The following is a 20,803-nucleotide window of genomic DNA, read 5'->3' as shown; positions in this document are numbered from 1 at the left end:
TGAATTGTTTTCTCTTTGTGTCTTCAGAATTTTGCTTTTCATAGCTTCCTGTCTATATTGGGCTTAATTCCCCTATAGGATTTTATAGTTCATGTTAGTTCATTGTATTCTACATCTTCTTCTTCTGTAACATCTTGAAATCTACTCTCTGGAGTGTATAACCAACTTTACCTGCCTTTTGTCTTCTCCAGCACAAATTCTAAGGCACTGAGCCAAGCCCTAGGAATACTAAGAAATAAAAAACCAACCCAAATGTATATACATGTGTATGTACATATGTGTATGTATGTATGTACATATATATATATATTCCAGCCCTAATAGAGCTTACATTCAAAAGAGGTAATCAACACGTAAAATGACTAAGTACATACAAGATGAACATACAGAATAGATGTAATACAATCCAATAAGTTGCCACATCTTGCTTATTATACCTCTTTGACATGTTTTATATGTATCCCTTTCTACCTACTCACATGGTCACCACTCTAATTTAATCAACCAATCAACAAGCCTTTATTGAACACTTCCTTTTTGCCAGGCATTGCACTTAGCACTGTGCATACAAAGACAAAAATGAAACAGCCCTTGCCCTCAAGGAGTTTATATTCTAACAGGGGAAACACCTTATAAACATATGTATCACCTCCTCTTTTGACTCAACTCTCCAAATCTCCTTTCAATCAAATTATTGGGCCAGATTCCCAGTTGACTACTTCTCTCCTAAAGAATCAAGGAGTAGCTATAAGTGGTTAAGTTTGTCAAATGCTCAAGAGCCACATCCAGCATGTTGCCTGTGGATTATCAATTAGCCAGCCAGAATTAGTTATTTTTTGGTGAAGAGTATTTACTGAGATGGGATACTAAGAATAGTTGATATAAAGAACAGTCTCCCCTAACATCTAGGTCACAGTGTCACACAAGAACATACAAAGCTCAGGAGACATCGGGCTCACACTTAAATATCACATATGGCCAAGGGGTAGCTTCTGACTGGATGAAAGTTCTTTTTGTGAGTTCTTTGTGGAGTCTTCATGAAATTCCCTTTAGGTGGGCATTGATCTCTGCTGGGCTCCAAAGCTGGTGAAATCTCCTTCTAGGGTTCTGAGTGTGTCTTTCCTCATCAGTGTGTTGAATTTGGCTGTGGCATGTCTCTCAACTTCTGTTTCAGGTGCTGCCTTCAGCCCTTGAGGTTCTGAGAATGTTGCTAGTGACACAAATTCAAAGTCCAACTCTTGCAACCTTTTGAGGTTTGCAAGGCTGTCCTCTGGTCAGTTTGGGGTGGAGGAGAATAAAGACTTGATCTTGACCCCCTCTCCCTTTCCTGTCCTCCTCAAACTGTTCCAAAACCTGACAGCCAAAATAGCTGCTGAAATCCCTTCTCTAATATGCATAGTCCCAGAGCTGTGATTTCTTTCAATTCATCCCAATACACTTTCTGAACAGCATTATATGATTTCATCTAATAGCTCAAATTGCTTCACTCCTTCCAAACTGAATGAAGCCTTGTTCACACCTAATTTGCACCTTTGATTATTTTGTTCCATAACTGAATCAAAGAGGCATTCTCATCTGGGTCCCCTGATATCCCATTACCTGCTCAGTGCACTAAATCCCATAAGATAGCTGAGCATATTGCATCACTACCCATTGAATAGATCATACAGAGAAATCACTGCAAACTAGAGAAGTCATAATTTCTGGTCTGAAACAAACAAGTGCAAGCTGACAGCAACTGCTGAGGGTATTTCCTGGGCAAACAATACCCTAGTCCAAAAGTAGGCAAGTTCATGGCACATTGATAATCAAAGAAAATACCCAGAAATGTGTATTCTATCCACTACCTCCAGCTTACACAGCTGTGTTATGTCTGTACCAGATTTGAGTTCTGGGACAAACTAAACAGTCTTTCCACACAGAGGGCAGGGTGTATGTTGGGTCTTCCCTTTGTGTGGCAAAAGTAGGATCCTTGTTTAGCAATTCAAAAAAAATTTTGATGAATTATTGTCTCTAAGGACTGAGACATGGTCTGATCCACACCCCAGAATATAATTATAGACTAAAATGTGGTTTTGTCTCTGACTTCTTACACTCACATATCTGGAATCACTTCCCAGAGTATCCATTATGGAGGCAACTTTAGAGGCAAATAACACATAGTTGGCACCCTATAAAAGTTTATTCACACCCTATTTAGGTCATAACCTAGTCTCTTTTTGAGGAAGCTTGCCAAACAGTCATAGATATGGCCAAAGCATTTGACCTTTGGGGAGGACATCCTCTTAAATAGTCTCCAAAGAACATTTAAAGAGATTTTTAGTGCTCCATCTCTAAATGAGTCTAAACCAGAGGTTCTTAAATTCTTCTGTGTCATGGACCCCTTCAGAGTCTGGTGAAGCCCTTCTCAGAATAACATTTTCAAATGCATAAAATAAAATCAATTGGATTGCAAAGGAAATCAATTACATTGAAATAGTTACTAAAACATATTTTTAAAAGTTCACTATATCCCCAGGTTAAGAACTCCTGCCCCTAAACCTTACACAGGGTCACACTACTTCTTCAGTCTGCTCTTAGTAATACACCTTAATGTAGGTATGATGAGATGGTATGGAAAACACACAACAGTGGATAATGTCAAATAACAGGTAACCCTTTTACATCTTCTCTCTCTCACTCACTCTCTCTCTCTCTCTCTCCCTCTCTCTCTCTCTCTCTCTCTCTCTCTCTCTCTCTCTCTCTCTCTCTCTCTCTCTCTCTCTCTCTCTTTCTCTCTCTGTCTCTCTGTCTCTCACTGCTCTCCTCATATGCTCTAGGCTGTATTTGGGCTGTTCACCATCTGTCATTCACATCCTATCTCTCTAACTTTGCTTAAGTGTTCCCTATGCCTGAAATGCCCATTCCCCTACCCAACCACACCCCATGATCCTCTATGGTCCTCCGTGGTCCTATATCCTACCCATCCTTCAAGGTCCAGCTCTATTATCTCCTCCTCCAAGAAGCAATCTCTAGTATTGCCCAATCCTACCCTTTCTTCAGCTATAAATGATCTCTTTTCTGGGCTTAGAATACTCTGGACTCAAAGGATTTCTTGTGTACTCAGATTTTACTATTTTTATCTGTCTGAATGTTTTATCATTCCCTTCTAGATTGTAAGCTTTTTGAGGAAAATATCCTTTTAAATTTTTTTTTGTATCTCCCTTAGCATCATGAATGGTGCATCACACTTCAATAGGCATTCAATAAATGTTTGTTCACCAAATGAACGATTCGCTAGTCCTTTTTGTTTGACTTTGTTGAGGCTATTTTTACCTGTCTATTGGCAAAAATTAAATTTGCTTTGGATTACTTTGTATTCAATGATTTTTAACTGGGACCTGAGTATATGTTGAGTAAAGAATGCTAGCTTCAATTAAAGAATTTGCTCTAAATAACCTCTCCTTCCTTCCCCCAAAGAATAAAGGCCAACTGTATCTTTGGGTGGGTCATTTCTCCTTAACTTACCACATAATCATCACACCCTATGTTGTGTTGTTGTGGTTGTTGTTGTTTTCAGTCCAAAAATTGGTTTATAACCCTCCATCGTGTAATCATCACATGGTATAATTCTGTTCTTCATGCTGCTCAAAAGGTAAACAGAGCATCAGTGTATTCACCAGTAGCATATGGATAAGCATTTATCTCTTGTGCATTGTGAGCCAGGGGCCTAGAATTCTCAACTCACATGCATTGTCAGTATCCAATTTTAACATATTCATGAGTATCCCATCCATCATAATCTTACACCAAAGACAGTTTAGTAATAAATGATTTTTAAGTAATACAGTCACAATTTTAAAAAAAAAAAGCTTCACATTATGGTTATACCCCACTTTTTTGGAAAAAAAAAAATTGGCATAAAATCTGTGACAAAAAATGCGGTGAAAATATGGTATTTTTTTCTCATTTGTAAAATGGAGATAATAGTCATCCTATCTATACTTCACAGTGTCATCAAGGGGATGAAATAAGGTAATGCAGCTTTCCTATGGTAAGAGCACTTAGGAGTCGAAAGGATGTTAAGGATAATCAAGTCCCACTATATAATTTTCAGCTGAAGAAACTGTGGCCAGACAGGTGATGTTACTTTCCTAAGGTTACGGAAGTAGTAAGAAGGACCTGAATCTAGGTCTTTCAATTCCAAATCCAGGGCTTTTTCTACTCCATCAAGTATGTAAATGATAACATTTTATATAAGTATAGGGAGGCAGTAGTATCAGTACTATGTCCTATCCATCTCATCTTTATATACAATGAATTCTAGCTAGAAATGGCCTTGTGACAAATTGTATTCAACTATTCTTTTATGTTTAATCTTTGGCAGCCTATTGAGCAGGTAGATAAAATTATTGTTTTGGGTTTTTATTTTATTAATTGAAAGTGTTGAGATGCAAAAGCTCATTTAAAGACAACTCCAGGAGCAGATATTCAGGCAGGCAGTCAATAGACATTTATTAAGTACCTACTGTGTGCCAGATTCTGTGCTAGGTGTTGGGTATATAAATATGAAAGAGAAATACAGTCCCTCCCCTCACAGACGCTTACAGTCAAATGGGGAAGACAATGTGAAAAAGGAAACTGAAAATGAATAGTGGCGAGGGCAAAGGTACCCAGAGTGGAGAGTGAGAGGGGGGCATTTTGGAGAAGTCCAAAATGGTCCAAAAGAGTACAAAGCCAGGTGAAAAGAAAGAAATATCTGGCCTGGATCACCTCCTTAAATGAAGGTTTTGCAGTTGATGGGTCCTCCCCTTCAATCAGACAAAAAGAGGTGCCAATGAAGTCTGAGTACCATGGCTAATTGGATCTTACAGGACAATGAGATAGCCTAATAACGAGATTCTGGGGCATGATGGAGAAATCCAAAGAAGTTCAAAAGAGTGCAGAGCCAGGTGGAAAATGACAAGATGGCTATCTTGGACATCCTCCTCAAATGGAGGTTTTGGAGACAGGGGTGGTATATCTATTCTCCCCTTTTCCCATGTGTTTTTTATTTCTTTTATTGGATCTCCATGTTTTTAGAGTTTTCATTCCATATAGTTTGGAGATTATGAGTGTTCAGTATGGCAACATCTAGTTACATAGATCCCTTGCCCTTTGTGGAGTCCTCATGTGACCCCTGTAACTAACTTTGAAAACAACAGCATGAAAAAGCCTGAAGCTTGGGACAATGCCTCCCCACCCCCCATGAGCAGAGCTCAAATTTGACGTAAAGTTCTAAATCAAAAAATAGTTTGGAAAATAAGCAAAGAAACAAAAAAAAAGAATTTCACCATAAAGAAGTAAGTAAGATGACAAGGAAGACCAAGACATAAACTCAGGAGAAGACAATAATGTAAAAAGAAAGCTACAAAGAAAACTTCAAAGAAAAATGTAATTTGGACCCAAGTTCAACAAGAAATCATGGAAGAGTTAGAAAAAAAAAGAAAGAAAAGTGGTAGAGGACAACTTGGGAAAAGAAATGAGAGTGATGCAAGAAAAATATGAAATGAGAATCACCAGTTTGGTAAAAGAGGCACAAAAAATACTGAAGCAAATAGCACCTTAAAAAAACAGAATAGGCCTAACGATAAAAGTAGCACCAAAAAAAAAATCACTGAGGAGACCCCTTCATGGACTCTACTCTTGGACCCACCACTGAATCATTCTCATGACTTTTTGAAGCTCATGAGCTTCTCCAAACACATTCACCTGAAAAGGAAAAAAAAATGGAGATAAAAAAGACAGAAGCAATAGCAGGATCATATACCCATAGGCTACATGATAGCAGTACAAGTGGGAAGATAAAAGACTATAAAGCCTCTCTTCACTGAGCCAAATCCTCACCTGTTTCATCACCAGCTAGTCTGAGAAGAGCCAGAGATAAGGCTGGCCTTGGCCTTTTTTGATGTCCCATCAGTTCTGGTCAAACAAACAAACAAAAAGCTTCATCTTTTCCATGTAGTTTATGCACCATGCTCACGTCCACACCAGGGCTGAATAAGCTGAACATATTGTACATGTTCATAAGGACTGGGCTCATTGGCTAGTCCCCCTTCATACCATGATAATGCTTAGTTCCAGTGGTTTATTTATTGACTTATGAATATTTTGGAGAATAGAATGGAAATTTGTCATCTGTTAGTTTATAGAAGGATAGCAACCTTGTAGTATATAATTCTGGTCACTTGATCACATCTTTTAAAGTATTTAGTAGCTGCTAAATTTTTGCAACCTGAAATAATCTATTAGACAATTTTTACCATTTCCATACAAAATCTGCATTGATCAAAACATCTAAGATTCTTAAGGATGAACTTTCTGTAATTTCTAGTAACAATGATCTGTTCTTTATATTGCTATTATCAACCTCTATAAACAAATATGTTTGATACTGTCACTGTTAGACCAATAATCTAACACTACTTTGTCAACATATTGTTGGTCAAATTAATGTGGATGTTGTTCAAGGTCTTTAGATTCCACTCTTGAATGTTAGTTTTTTTTATAAGTTCCATCTAGAAATAAAGCAAAACTAATTCATCCAAGAAGTCTAATGGTGTGCATATATATCTGTCTTTACTATTGCTCTGTGAAGTGCCATGTGTTCCTGAAAAATTTCTATACATTTTAAACTTGTTTAGCATACAATCTAAGAACATTTATTAGCACTCCTCCTTTTTGAAGAGGAAGTGCTAACTGCTCTATGTGGTAGGCTTTGTGTTTTCTTAATAATTTATGAATTTTTACTTGGATTATTATTAGTAGTCATAAAAATAATAATAATAACAAAGTATCAGCTACAAATACATTTACTAAATATTTTCCTCATATCATCCTGCTGAAAGATCCAAATAGGGAAAATGTCTCTAAAAGTATTAAGGGTTTGGGGGTTGGGTGGGAATGAGCTTTTGGAACTGCATTCTTTTTAAGGGGACTTGTCATTTTTATTTTTAGCCTTTTGCAAAACTACTCTTAGAAATGGAAACTGGTGAGAATTCCAAGTTCTTTTTTTTGAGCTCTTAGTATTAATTTTAAGTAAGCTGTGTAAACCAGGGAAGGCATCTCAATTATAAACAAACTCTGCTTTGAAGCAGTGCCCATATTTTAATGTTTTCAATAAAAATCTTAAAGTCAGAAAGGAGGCATTTTCCAGGCTTCAAAGAGAGCTATAGTCAGATAAAGTAGAATATCTTGAAATACAGTGTTTGGAATGCTGCGAATTATGTTGCTTATGTTTCAGTGCTGAGTTCTTATGAATTGAGTATTTTTGTGTCAGATCCAATAGCTTTAGGCAAGATAGGATTTCCACTGAAAGTCAAAAATTAATAACTGGACTTTGAGTAGAAGGTAGATGTTCACAGAATGATTTAAAGAACACAGAGTGGGAAAAGCAACATACGTACACACACACCCTACAAAACTCTGATAATAATAATAGTTGAGATCACTAGATTCACCAAGCCTGCTTCCAACCCAGCCCCACTGAATGGAAAAGAAATATTGAAGAAGCGTTCCACCTGCCTCATTACTACCAATGACAACTGCTAATCAACTATCACCAACAGTCTGACCTAGAAACCCTGGAAGTGGCAATACCTCCCAGACCACCAGGCCTGTTTCCAGCCTAAGCACTACAGCCATTACCCAGGAAGCCCGCATGGAAAAGGAGCCAGCCAACAGTCAAACAACTGCCACAACAGGCAGGCAGGCCAGACTAGCTGAAGCAGCAAGACAAGAGGAATGAGAGACAGGAGGCAGCATACCAGGCAAGTCAAACCACCACCACCACCACCACCACCATCTCTCCTCAGGTCCTAGTGGAGACAACCTAGGACCTTGAACACAAGAATCTTGGGAATGGCCATGCTTCCAAAGCATTGCCTTCAGCTGTCTTCTGAGAAGCAATCACTGTGGAGAGAAAGCCTGGCAAGTGCTCCTACATGTGCGATGGCTATAGCTGCTAAATACCCACAACAGAAAGATGTTGCCACTAAAGTCCTTGGCACCAACAAATGGTTCTACATCAGAAACTGATAATGTTCTATCAATGCTGTTGTTGCTGTTGTTGTCGAGTGGTTCAGGCATGTCCAACTCTTTGTGACTGGCTTTTCTTAATTGAAGCAAAGCCATGAAAGGTTGAGACTCTCTTCAATTTCCCCCACACACATTCCTGGTCATCTAACAAGTGCTATGTTCTTTTCCTTGCATTCCCCTTTTGAAGAACCTTGTTTCTCTAGCCTAATTTTTTCTCTTCACATAAAAACCAAGATCCACTATGAATGCTGTATACTACTTTTTCTATATATTGTTTGAGTCCAGAAAATAAAGAGGGGACAGGCAGGGGCTATTTGGAATACACAAAGATTTTAAAAGGACAAAGCCTGATGCTATCCTGATGATCCATGATTTCTCCAGCCTGAGAGATTAAGCTTTTATTGTTTTATTAAAAATCAATCATCTTAATAAGCTTCTCAAAATAGGAAGAAAAGACCATGTGGACCTGAGAATTAATTTGCGTCTAAGCTCAGACATTGAGTCTGTGGCCAAAGCAGGTCATTTATAAAGGGCAGCCTATGTAGTCTTCCCCCCATGAGAGAGGAAAGAAATGTGGGGGTGGGGAGAAAGACAGTAGAAGCGGTGAGCAAAAGGAAAGGTTATATTGCCCTGAGCTGGCCTTAGTAAGAAGAAACTGGAATGGTTTGGAAGGACTCTATCCCTTTTCTTTTCAGGAAGAAAAAAGGAAAAATTTTGGACAAAATTTGCCCTCCACAGGAATATTTTCTGGTTACAAGCACAGAATCAAGCACATATTTCTGAGGCACTACACTTGAGACATCCTTCTAAATTAATACTGAGCCATTAAGGACCACTCTTTGTGGGTAGTCATTCAATCCATTTATTGTCATGTCATGTAACCCACATCTCTCCAAATTGTCTGCAAGAACTGCATGAGAGCCTTTGTCAAATGCTTCATTGAAATGTAGGTAAATTATATGAACTATAGTCCCTTGATACTGTTGTTGTCACTGTTGAGTCATTTCAGTTGTGCCCAACTCTCTGTGGCCTCATCTGAGGGTTTCTTGACAGATATTGGAGTGGTTTGCCATTTTCTTCTCCAGCTCATTTTATAGATGAGGAAACTGAGGCAAACAGGGTAAAGTGATCTGCCCAGGGTCACACAACTAGTAAGTGTGAGGCACTTGTAGGTCCCTTGATATCCTAATCTAACAATTTAATACTTCAATGGATCCATAATCTCATTGATGTGAGTACTGTCTCTAATAGTAAACACTCAAACCCATTCACTATCCTCTCATTCTTTTGACAATCAAGTATCCCTATAAAAAAAAAATCCAACAAAATAAGGCTAGTCTAGCCAAACCTTTTCTTGATGAAACCATTCTAGGTCTTTGTGATTACTGCTTCCTTCTACGTGTTCCCTAACAATCCCTTTAGTAATACATCCCAGAATTTTGCCAAGAATCTAAATCAAGCTCACGGGCCTTTAGTTTACTATCCACTCTTTTACCTTTTTAAAATAGTATATTTTACCTTCTCCACTCCTGTAACACCTCTCCTATTCTCTACAATATTTCGAACATCACTGACCATGGGTCAGCAATCACATCCACCAATTTTTTCATTGCCCTGGGATATAGTTCATCTAAGCATGGTGACATGAACTCAAGAATCTTGGTACCTGTTATTACCACTTTACTCAGCTTGGATTTCCACACTGTATTAGATATTTTTGTTTCATCCTTTTCAGACCAAAGATCACTCCCCTTGATAGAAAATACAGAAGCAAAACAAGAGTTGAGTAATTCTACTTTCTCTCAATTTACTATTATTATCCTATTCACTCTAAACAGTGGTACTGTCCTTTTTTCCATTTTCATCTTTTCTCCAATATAACTTTGTAAAAAACTAATTTGTGGTTTTCTTTCATTTTCTTGACAACTTAGTTCATTCTGACCTTTAGTACTTCTGACGCCATTCTTAATGGATTATATTATGTTTTCATATTCATCTTCTATTATCTACCCTTGTTTACATCTTCTGTACATGATTTCTTACCTAAGAGAGTCCGTGAGTTTCCTGTGCATGCATATCTGCTTCTTAAGAGACATCCTTATTTTTCTTCTCATTGGAATAATTTCTCTTTGTGTCTCAAGAACATTATTCTTGATGGTTTCCCATTCTTCCTAGACTGACTCCTCTCACAGAATTTTAGATCATGACATCCTGAAACCTTTGAAATCTGTTCTTTGGGGAAAAAAGGGTAGATAGTGGATTTCTGGCTGGCTTTCCTCTCTATTATGAATTATAAAAAGGAGTGATCACTTCCTATCAAAGCTCTGACCATTTCCACAGGCTTTTTCCTTGTTAGTCAGAAAAGGATCCAAGATGTTAGTTACTTCTGAAATCTACCTTTTGAAGATTGGAATTCTATTTAAGACAAGTCTAAGAATTAGTTGTTCGGGAGAGAAAAAGAGACAGAGAGAGAGAGAGACAGAGAGAGAGAGAGAGATTGAGTGAGTGCACTCCACCAGACTTAGCTAATGAAGTCCTCCATTAGTACTAAATCATGCCTCCAAGCCAGGCTTGTGATTTATTTCCTCAATTACTAATTGATTTATTCCTTCTGTTTAGGTGGTCTAAATAGAATATTCTAATTTCAGCATCACTTCTGTTAATCTTCACCTAAATGTTGTTCATCATACGTTTTTTCCCTTCGGGCTCCTGGATCTTTGCACATGAGTATATATTGATTACCTATAATACTGTTCCACTTAGCCTTTTCTTCCTATTCTAGAACTTTAGAATGAGAAATATACTTCCAGACCCATGCCAGTCATCAGTTCAATATAACTAAGTCTCAGTAATATCTATGAGATGAAAATTGCCTCCTCATTTTAAGAACTCTTACATTAAGATCAACTTTGCTTGTTACATCTTCTTTTCATATTCACATATAAACACACAAGGCCATCAATTTTATGGCTGAACTCTCTGAAATTAATATCTCCTGAAATTCTCTGTTACATTTCTTCCAATGTTATAGCTACTATCTATAACATTTAGCTTGGGAGATATGTATAGGCATATTTACCTATACTTTTTCACCTTAAAGCTACTTTTATTAGACTCTGGAGATCCTATCCCCTTGCCCTCTTGTTTCTTTCTGAATTTAGAAGACTTTTATACCCTTCTAGATATATATGTTGTTCCCTCTTTAATCCATTCCCATTAATCTACACACCCTTCTCTACCCTCCCTTTTCCTGTTCCTCACCCTCTTATTTCTTTAGAAATTTAGAAGACTTTCATACCCTTCTAAATGTATATGTTGTTCTCTCTCTACTCAAGATCTGATGTGAATGGGGTTCTAGCACTACCAGCCCTCTTCCCCCATCTGATTCCTCTGTATCAGTTCTTCCTCTTGTGCCTCATTTATATGAGATGATTACTCTTTTTACCTTTTCCTATACCATTTTGCTCTTTAGAATCACATCATACTCAGGTCTACCCCGATCTTTCTTTTGAACTACCTAATTAATAATGATAATCCTAAGCATATAGTTTATATTTCCACAGATAAAAAGTAAACAATTTGTCCTTATTGAGTCCCTTGTAATTGGTCTTTGATGTTTACCTTTTATTTCTTCTGAATCTTACATGTCATATTTTCTGCTAAGTTCTGGTCTTTTTGTGACAAAATCCTGAAATTCTGTCCATTCATTGAATATTCATTTCTTTTTTCTATCAGGATTATACTTAACTTTGCTGGGTATGATATTTTTGGCCACAACCCCGATTCTTTTGCTTTTTTGACATATAGTGTTCCAAGACCTGTGGTCTTTTAGTGTGGCCACTATTAGGTCTTGTGTAATTCTAATTGTGGCTCCATGGCATTCAAATTGTTTATTTCTTGTTGCTCATAACATTTTCTCCCTAACCTGAGGGTTTCAGAATTTGACTATGATATGCCTGCAGGTTTTCATCCTGGGATCTCTTTCAAGTGGTGATCAGTGGATTTTTTTCTATTTCTACTCTCCTATCTTGTTCTGAAACTTCAAGATAATTTTCTTTAATTATTTATTGCATTACTTTATGAAGATTCTTTTTTTTATTATAGCTTTCAGGTAGTCCAATTATTCTTAGGCTTTCTCTTCTTGATTTGTTCTTCAGGTCAGTTTTTCTTACGAGATGTTTCACATTCTCTTGTATTTTTTCATTCTTTTTATTTTGTTTTATTATTTCTTGTTCTCTTATAATGTCATTAGCTTGCCCTTGCCCAATTCTAGTTTGCAAGGAGTTGTTTTCTTCCTTAAGATTCTGGAGCTCCTTTTCCAGTTGGTTGACTTTCTTTTCATATTCTTGTTGATTTTGTTGGATTGTTCCTAATTTTAAAATTTTTTCCTCAATCTTTCTTCTTTGATTTTTAAAGTCTTTTTTCATTCTTCTGTTTTGTTTTGTTTTTAGGCAATTGGGGTTAAGTCACTTGCCTAAGGTCACACAGCTAGTAAGTGTCAAGTGTTTGGTCTGAGGCCGGATTTGAACTCAGGTCCTCCTGACTTCAGGGCCGGTGCTCTATCCACTGCGCCACCTAGTTGCCCCTTTTTTCATTCTTCTAAGAATTACTTTTGGGTAGGTGACCATTCGGCATTACTCTTTGGGGTAGGAGAGACTTTTTTTGCTTCAATATCCTCCTCTGAAGATGAACCACAGTCTTCTCTGTTCCCATAGTAATTGTCTGTGATTGTGTTTTTTCTCCTTTGCTTGCTCATTTTTGAGTTGTTTTGTTTTTAGTAGCTCATTGTTATAATCACCTCCAATTCTGGGTGTGGGGGATGGTTCCTCTGGCCCCAGGTCTTTCATACTGTTATTTTTTTTAACTTTGTCCTGGGCCTGACTCCTGTACTCCTTCCCCCACTCCAAGCCATAGTTAGGAGCCCCCAAAACACCAGGCTGGAAATGTTCTTGCTGCTTAAGGACCTCCAGTGACTATAACCTCCAGTTCTCTATTCTGTGGAATGAAAAGGAAGAACTCAATTCTCCTGTAAGTGTTCACAGCCAGCAGCATCCCTGCCCCACTGCTTCTGCATTCACTGGGTGTGTGCTGGTTCATTTTGTCTTTCAACTGCAGCCTGGGACTGTCTTGTCTCAGAAGCACAGCTGGGCCTGGCTTCCCTCTATAGCAGACGTCCCTCTAATCTTCCCCTGCTCAGCTGTCTGACCCACCACACTGTCTGTGAGGTGAGAATTTCTGTGGCTGAGGCTGAGGCTGAGGCTGAGGCTATCTCCCAACCCAGCTGCCCCCAGGGCTTATTGTTTGCTGTTTCAGAGGAGGTAGCCTGCAGGTATTCACACTTCACTCAGGTGAACCTCCATCCTGGGGTCTTTCTTCAGATCTTCTCATTGTCCCAGGAGGCCCACTGCTCTGCCCCAACTCTTGTTTATTTTTGCTGCTCTATGTTTACCTTTAGGTGCTGTTTTGTCTTGTTTGTAGAGGAAATCTGGAGAGCTTTCTGACCTACTCTACCATCTTCCCAGAATCCTCTTTCTTGATCCTAAACTTTGAAATTTTTTTCCTATTCTTCCACTTCTCCCACTCACACTAAATTTACTTTTGCCTTATCATACAGTTTAAAAGAAAAGACCACTGGATTTGGAGTCAGAGAACCTGGGTTCAAATCCTAGCTTTGCCAAGTATTACCTGTGTTACTTTGGCCATGTCACTTCACAGAATTCATGAGTTGGTAGGAACCTCAGTAGCCCTAGAGTGCAATCTATACCAAAAATGAATCTTTACTAAAATATACTGAAAAGTCATAGTCTAGCCTTTGCTCAAAGTCCTATAAGGAAGGGAAAATGAATCTTCTTTTGGGGATAGCGACAGTCCACTCCACTTTCAGATAGTTCTAGCCATTCAAAATGTTTTCTTGATAACAGCCTCAATTGGCCTCTTGGCAGCTTCCTCCTGTTGCTCCTGATTCTGCCCTCTGAGGCCAAGTAGAATAGTTTAATTCCCTTCCTTCACATGAAAGCCATTCAAATATTGGAAGACAACTACCATGTCTCCCTTAAATTTGTCCTTCTTCAGGCTAAATATGCCCAGTTCTTTCAACAGATCCTTATGTGACATGAACTTAATGTCCTTCATCATCCTGGTTGCCCTCTTGTAGTTCCTGTTTAGATTAGTTTCCTCATCTTGAAAGAGAAATTTAGACTAAATAACTTCTAAGGTCCTTCTATCTCTAACTCCTATGACCCATCTGGTCCCCTGGACCCCTCTGTTCTTGCTGACTTTCTCCCCCACTCTGGTCCCACTTGCTTCCATCACTAGCACTGATATCATGCTCTATCATGTTACTGTTTTGCTAGCTGCTATCTTGAAATTACTTGCCCCTTTTACCTTCCACAATGCCTGAACTATTCATTCTGATTCCAAAGTAACTCTGCCATCTGGTTCCTCCACCTAATTCCAGGTTGAGCTAGAGCAAATAATAAAACAGAGCTGATTGTATAGAGATTGGGAAAAGTCTGGACCTGTGATTTCATCAGTGTCGGGATTCCTGATGTAGGAACATCCTTTATCAAGGCAGATTTGAATTAGATCTTCAATTTATAGTGTTAAAGCATTGCCTGGGACATTGAAAGGATAAACAACTTCTCCAGGGTCACCCACCCATTGTGCATCAGAGGTAGGACTGACACACAGGTGGCCAACATTTTATCCACTACATCATGATGCCTCTATTTTACCCATTAAAAAATATTGTGGTTCATAACTCAGTAGGCTCCCCTGATGCTTCAGCCCAATAAATCGCGGTATATAAATAGAACTTTATTACACCATAAGAAATAACATGAGAAATTCTGAGGAACTCAAGACTCATATGAAGTGCTGCAGAATGAAGTAAGCAGAACTAGGAGACGAATATATACAACAACTGAAATAAGATTATGAAAACAACACTAATAGGCAACTGAACTCTGATTCATTGCATTGACCAATCTTGGTCGTGGAGAATAGGTAATGATACATATTTCCCTGCTCTTAGTGAAAGATGTGAGACTAAAAGAGCAAAGTGGACATGCTGTCAGACAAAGGTGACTTCGTAAAGGAGTTTTACTTGTTTTTCTTTAGCAGGTAGGTGTTGCAATGGATAGAGGACTGGTCCTGGAGTCAGGAAGACCTAAGTTCATATCCAACCTCAGACACTTGCCTGTGTGACCTTGAGCAAGTCACTTAACCTGTGTCTGCCTCAGTTTCCTCAATGGTAAAATGAGGATAATAATAGCACCTACCTCCTAGGGTTATTGTGAGGATCAAATGAGAAAATATTGTGAATCCCTTAACACAGTACATAGTAGGAGCTTGCCCTTTTCAGTGAGAAGTAACTATGATGTAGAAAAGCAAAGGCATCAACATTTTTTTTAAATCAATAAAATGGAATCATGGGGAAACTTTATGATATAGTGGAGAGAATGCTGGATTTGAAGTCAGAAGACTTGGATTCCAAGCCTCACTCAATCATTTATTTTCTATGACCATGGACAGGTCATTTAACCTCTCTTAGCCTCAATTTCCTCAACTGTAAATTGTGAGGCTAGCCAAGATGATCTCTAGTATCATTCACAGCTCTAAATCTATCATCCTATGGGAAAAAAAATAAATAAGAGAATGGATTAAATAATCTCTAATGTCCTTTCTAACTTTGACATGCTGTAATAACATGAAATATTTTCTAAAAAAGCAAGCAAAATGATCCTTGGAGATATGTCAAAAAACATAGTCATGGTTATTTGGGGGTTTGTTTGGGTATTTTTCATGCCAAAGAGATCAGAGTGGTGTTTAACTTGAAGTATTACGGTTTGCTAATGTCATTTTTGCAGACGGTCTGTGTTGTTGCTCAAGGAGGAATTCAGTAATGAGCCAATAGATATAGTAGGATATTTACTCTTGTTAGAGTGTTCAAGGAATGTTTCTTCGCGACTCAACCCATCGGGAAGTTTTGGTAAATGTAGCTGAGCCCTATGCCGCCCGCTTCACAATCTCTCAGCAACGTGTGCCCCTCCTCCCCCGGGGTCCGGGGAAATTTTTTTGGAGAGCAAATCAGGAAATTACTTATCATTCGGAACCGGTGGAGAGTTATGAGTGCCTGCCTGCTGACATGAAGGGCTTTTGAACCAACGCGTCACATCTGTACGCACTATAATTCAAAGGCTTCAGTTACTGGAAGGTCTTGGGAGCCATGTAAGTAAACAGCTGAAAAGAAACCCTCCTCCAGTTTTTTTTTTTAATTTGGGGAGACACGTTCGAGCATGAAGCCTTTTGGCTAACATCTCTGCTACTTCTGCTTTGTTCTTCTGAGAGTGTGGGATGGTATTTTTTGAGGAAGGAGGGGGTTGATTGTATGTACTCTAGGGCTCAATCAGTGGAATGCACACCTCCACAGGGAAAGTAACTGCTGGTCATCAGCAACAGATATGGAAATGGGGAGGGGGGTGCAGGAGCTGATAGCTTCCCCCTCCTTGTTTCCCCGCAATCCAATTTCTTGAGCTACTCTCCCTCTGGCAGCCAATCCTCCTCACTTCTGACCCAGGAAAGGACACTTTGCACTTAACAAGACTGTGATGCAGGGCCAAGGAACCATGAAAGTAACCAATAGTGGCTTATTACATAGACAATGATATATTGAGTTGTCAGGGAGTCAGAAGCAGAAGGATCCGAGGTGGAAAAGAAAGGGCGTGACCTCTTCTCCATGCTGTAAGAGATCAACAAAATGTTTTTCTAATTTACCAATAAAATGATCTTTTTAAAGTATCTGTATATTCCCCCATAATACAGAACAGATGTCAGGCTCCCTTTTCTGTACCTTGAATTCCTATTTTAGATTCACTGACAGCTCAGTATATCAGTGTCTATGTAATAAGACTCTATCACTTACTTTCATGTATAATAGTCCCTAAGTGGTGTCACCTCTGCCCTTGAGAGGCTTTTCTCATAAGAAAAGGAAGGCCCATTGAATTTTCCCTCTCACCACAGAGTCCCATGTTGTTTTCCATGTATCTTACTGTACATATGCATTTGTAGTTCCTAGCACTCATGGGTGGATAATCATATACAATACAGATGCCTATGCTTATGCCTGGGAAGCTTTCTAAAAATTAAAACACACCATGGATGGGCTTAATATAAGTGAGATAAATTGTCAAAGTGCACCATTATTACTTCCCCAATGATACAGTGCATAACAATACATTTCCTTCCCATGTCATTGCAAGGTAAAGTGTGGTAGTTATCAAACTTCTGCTGGAGATAAGAATTGGACTTAATATTGAATTGGAATAAGGGCTTCCCAAGTAAGGAAATTCCACCTACCAATCCAGGTCAACATCTTTTCTGTGGCTAATAGCTAGATCCCAATTAGTGTGATAAAGAATCCCCTAAATGCTCATATTGCTATTCAATTTCGCACTTCCGTATTTCCAGGGGCTGGGTATAATTATCATATTTTACGTAGAATACAACTTTGAATAGTATGAATTTGAATACATAGGACCTGTTCATGGGAGTCATTATCCACACAAATCAAGAACAAGCTGTATAAATCATAAGGAGTTGACTAAATACCAAGAGGTTAAATAAATTTGCTCAGAATTACACACCCAGCATGTATTGAAGCAATGTCTCCCTGGCACGGGGGCTAGTTCTCTATCCACTATGCCACGTTGCCCCTTACATTATTCTTTTTAGTGACCAATTCACATAAAGTGTTGGTATTGCTGTGTATGTAGGTAATAATTAGGTGGCGGAGCCAAGGTGACAGAGTGAAAGCAGTGACTTGCTTGAGCTCTCCCCCAAACCCTTTAAATACCAGTTTAAAAAAATGGCTCTAAACAAATTCTAAAGCAGCAGAACCCACTGTGTGGTAATAATTAGAGTAAAGGTAATAATTAGAACTACTATCGATCTTTAGGAACCTTTCATTGTTTCTGCTCAGTGAATCTTAAAACTTAAGTTTCCCTTCCCTGTACCTGTCTAACCAAATAGTCATAACATCTTTCTCAATGTTATAGCTTTCCCTTGTCTCTCTATAAACCCTTCAAAACATCTTGGTCTTTCTGAGCCTTAATTCCAATTGCCATTTGGCTTTTTTTTCCCTAAAGTTCTAACTTCTGGCTCACACTCCCACACACCCTGTGGTGATGAGGCTTGGCTTTCTCTTTATAGAAAGTTAGTAATTGTCAGCAAGAGCCTAAGGCCTATTGGAGGGTAGGAGGCTTGAAAATGTATTATAAAGTTTGGGATAATGAGCAATAACAGATTACTAGATCACTAACCAAAATCAGAGGCAAAATTCATTGCATGGTCTAATGTTGATTAATGGTAGTAGACTATATGTCTGTAGAATATCTTATAGTTTCCATGTTTTCCTCATGGAATCCTTTGAGGTAGATAGGGAAGATATTATTATCTTCAATTTACAAATGAAATGAAGCTCAAGTGACTTACCCAAGGTCACACAAGTAGGTAAGTGTCAATGCTAAGATGCAAGTTCATGTCTCCTTTCTCTACAACTAGCTCTCTTGGTATTGCATGGCACCATACCAAAAGTCTTCGCTCACAATGAATCCAAACACTGACATATCATTCTAAGGTTGATTATTTGTGCTTTCAATGGGTGATATACTCTATGTCAGTTCTTACTCAAGTTTTTATCCCCAGCATATCATTGAGTGCTTTTACAAATACTTCAGTGGTTTTATAGTTTCATTTGTGTGAGTGCTTCTTTCCTGGTGCAGATCACAACTCAGTTTATACATTCTCAAATCTCATCTGGTTCTTGCCTATGTTTCTGTATTCTCCTTAGAGGAGCTACTCAGCACACCATTGTCTTTCCTCTGATTCTTTTGATATTAAGTGGATACATGTGCAGCGTTTGATTTATCCAACTATCCAACCATCACCTACTATCTCTGTGTTATTTCTTCATTCCTCATTTTCAGTATGCATAATAGTCTTACATATTTATTTTAATTTATGTGGACATTATCTGGTTAATGTTGAATGATAATTGGCTAATGTTGAACATATAATAATAGTAGTAATAGCAATGGAGTATATTTATATGGCTCCTGAAAGGTTACTTTTCATACAAAACTCTTTCTTATTTGTGTCAAGCTTCACTATAACCTTGCGATATAGGTAGGGTTATTGGCTTTGTTGTTCCATTGTTTCAGTGATGTCCAACTCTTTGTGACCCATTTGAGGTCTTCTTGGCAAAGATATTGGAGTGATTTGTCATGTCCTTTCCCAGCTCATTTTACAGATGAGGAAACTGAGGCAAATAGGGTTGCCCAGAGTCCCACAGCTAGTAAGTGTTTGAGGCCAGATTTGAATTCAGTGAGATGAGTCTTCCTGACTCCAAGCCCAGCTCTCTGGGTCATTTAGCTGCCCTATTAACTTACAAGGGAAAAAAATGGTATTGAGACCAGTTACGTAGTCTGCCTCATAAATATTGGGAGCAAGACTATTATATTAAGTCTCAGAGATTTTGGCATAAACCATCAAGAAATAGTTCTGAGCATAGATGCACAAAAAAGCAATTATTCTGAGAATATAAGGAGAATGGGGAGGTAGGGATTGCACAGTTATAATTAGAGCCTTTCTTCTTCTTTATGCATCCTTCTCAATGTGAGTGATCATAAGGGCATTCGCTTACATAGTGACCAATACCAAGGTGCTCTGCTCAAAGGGTAAAATTCCAAATCAGGAATTCTCCAGAAGTAACTCCATAAGCCTGAGCATTCTCTGGGATTCTGCTGACTCTCAATTCCCACTTCATATGGGGAAGATCTTCAGACCACCTGGGTTCACATCCTGGTTTTGCCACTTAGAACCTCCGTGACTTTTGCCGAGTCGTTTAACATTTCCAACTCAGTTGCCTCATCTATATAGCAGAGATTGGAGTAGATGACCTCTAACACCTTCTCTACCTCTGAATGTCTAATCTGTTCTGTGGACCTCCATGTCTACACCCACTGTTTGAACTCCTTGGCCTTAGCCCCCTACGACTCCAGGATAGTTTTGCTCTGAAACTTTCAGAGACATTTGCACTGACTGCTGGGGGCAAGTGAGGGGTAGCCAGACAGTCAGCAGAACCAACTGTGGCTGGAGTCAGGGGGGAAAGGTGAAGAATCTTTTGTCAATATTATTTTAACTTAAGGAAGAAAAAGCAAAAGCCTCAGAGACTTGTGACCATTGTAGCATCTTCGTTTTTTTTTTCCAGACTTGTGGCCTTCTTTAAAATAATACACAAAAATTAACTTATATGTATACATATATATATATATATATATATATATATGTATATATATATATATATATATATAACATATTTCAATTACACTCTAAGATCAAATGAAGCATTTTTTCAACTCTTTGTGGGAGGCAGTGTAAATAAAGTTATCATCCTCTAAGCTCACAGAGGAAAAGTAATTGGGCCACAGTTACATGGCTAGGGGCAGCTAGCTGGCTTAATGGGTAGAATGCTGAGCCTAGAGTCAGAAAGACCTGAATTCAAATCTGACCTCAGACACTTGCTAGCTGTGTGACTCTAAGTGATGTCACTTAACCCTGTTTGCCTCAGTTTTCTCATCTGTAAGTAAAATGAGCTGAGAAAGGAAATGACAAACAACTTTAGTACCTCTGCCAAGAAAACCCTAGGATGGATCATAAACAGTCAGACACGACTGAAAAATGACAGAAC

General features: G+C 38.5%; 1 protein-coding gene across 4 annotated transcripts in view; it reads left to right on the top strand.

The window, feature by feature from the left end:
* C1QTNF7 (C1q and TNF related 7) overlaps positions 1-20,803 on the top strand; it is a 151,942-nt gene that overhangs the window by 39,156 nt on the left and 91,983 nt on the right. For 2 of the 4 annotated variants that reach the window (XM_020993008.2, XM_078148197.1), the window contains exon 1: positions 15,965-16,284. The exons of the other annotated variants lie outside the window; for them this stretch is intronic. The gene's annotated coding sequence lies outside the window, so the exon portion shown is untranslated. Of the gene's footprint in view, positions 1-15,964; positions 16,285-20,803 lie in introns of those variants that run through there. 4 annotated transcript variants of the gene reach the window in all.

This window comes from Phascolarctos cinereus, unplaced genomic scaffold (assembly GCF_003287225.1).
Source record: "Phascolarctos cinereus isolate Bilbo 61053 unplaced genomic scaffold, phaCin_HiC Scaffold_9;HRSCAF=440, whole genome shotgun sequence".
NCBI classification, from domain to species: Eukaryota; Metazoa; Chordata; class Mammalia; order Diprotodontia; family Phascolarctidae; genus Phascolarctos; species Phascolarctos cinereus.
The sequence above is the reverse complement of the archived record's forward strand: the minus strand, read 5'-3'. Positions and strand labels throughout refer to the sequence as shown.